The sequence below is a fragment of the Malania oleifera genome, chromosome 3 (genome assembly GCF_029873635.1).
Source record: "Malania oleifera isolate guangnan ecotype guangnan chromosome 3, ASM2987363v1, whole genome shotgun sequence".
Taxonomy (NCBI): domain Eukaryota; kingdom Viridiplantae; phylum Streptophyta; class Magnoliopsida; order Santalales; family Ximeniaceae; genus Malania; species Malania oleifera.
The window spans coordinates 95538042-95539976 of NC_080419.1; positions in this window are offsets into that span (position 1 = coordinate 95538042).

Consider the following 1935-nt stretch of genomic DNA (forward strand, 5'->3'; position numbering starts at 1 on the left):
CTGATAGTTGATTTGGGGTTTTGGGGAATCATACCAAAGTCAGGGTAAGTGAGATATTTTGGAGTTTTCTTGTTAAATATAATTATATAGAGCCTAGAAATTATTAAATGAGTATTTTTTTATTTTTTTTTAGATTCGAGTGAGTTGGTAATTTTGGATTATAGGGTCTCATTTTCTGTTCGGTTTAGGCAGAAATTTGAGGAGCGAGTAAGGGAAAATACCATATAACAACTTTTTATTAATTTTAAATCGGCTAAATCTTGGATATAAAATTCAATATATTTAGGTATAATTTTTTGAATAGTGCAAGCATTGAAAATAATTTTTTGATTATATACTATATTGGGAAAAATCGTGTGGCATGAAAACAATGATAATTAAATGGATGTGGGTGCTGCTTGATTTTGACTGCTGTTCACTGATGGATACTATTTGGGTTGTGAATTTTGTTTGGTTGTGATGTTGTTTGGATGATTAAATTCTGTGAATGGGAATACATTGATGTGTTTGCCTGTACTGGATGTGCATTGTTTTATGGTTCATATAAATTGCGATATAGCATTAGCAGTGGTATGAGGAGGTCATTATATCGTATCTAATATAATCATCATATAACGTTGGTAGTGGTATGAGGAGATCATTATATGGGCATTTACATTAGGGGGTAAAACATTGGCAGTGGTATGAAGAGTTTGTTTTACCTATTTACCATTAACAGGGTGGTGTGTGTGGTTTGATTAAGAAGCATGTGTTGTAACCTGTGTGATTGATAGTTCTATATGGACCAGTCCTGTGTGGGCGCTGTATTCTGTGTGGATATGGACCCAATGTGGGTGAGAATGTGGAATGTATAATTACTGTGTGGATTGATTGTGATATGTGTGTACATGTGGAACTTAGTGAAATGATTAGCGTTGGTCGCGTGTAACTTTAATATCTTAGGTTTTTATGGTAAAGTAGAATACTCCACCCGAGGGCTTGCTGAGGAAGGCGAGTACTCTGGTAAGTATTTGTGGATACCAGAGCAGAGGGAAGCCACTTGTATGGGTAGGTGACCTTCCCTATTCTCGGAGACTTTGCCTAGATACATAACTTGAGGGCTTATTGAGGAAGGTGAGTGCCTTGGTATTAGCACTAGAGCAGAGGGAAGCTACTTGTATTGGTAGGTAGACTTCCCTATTCTTTGGAATTATCAGTAAAAATAATTATGTTAGTGTGTATGTGATTGGGTGATAGAGAAGTCGACAATGATGTGATTAAGGATGCATTTACTCAACTGCTATTGATAGTGAAATACAATTGTATGTATATTTTGTAACTATATATTAAAAACTTTAGCCACACACTATTGTAACTTATTTCTTCCTTATTGAGAGGTGTCTCACCCTGATGAATATTTAATCTTTTCAGGTCTTTCAGGTGATCGAGCTTAGAAAGCTCCATGGCGGGGTAGTTTTTTGAGTAAATAAAAGAACGGATATGTGTATAGGTTGTGTTTAATGTTGAATTTGGAAGTTAAGATGATTGAGGATAATTGGATGTCAGATATTTAATTTAGGATTTGGATATTAAAATTACTTCTTGTTTTATGATTTTGTCTGTTATATTAAGATATAGATATTTTAAATTTGTCTCTGTTATATATATATATTCAGGATGGATCCTAGAGGCAAAGGCATGAATGAAGGAGGAGGAAGCGAGTTGGGAGCTTCCAGGGGGGGTGAGATTGACACCTCCCAACTGTTGCGAGGAATAGCTTATCAGGTTAGGGAAGAAATGAGACGAGACTTTGGGGGATCAAGCTACCCACCAGTGCACCAGAGTTACACGATTGATCAATTCACCCACCTGAAACCCTCATATTTTGAGGGTGGTACCGATCTAATCATTGCCAAAACTTGGATACAAGAGATGGAAAAGATATTGGCGGTACTG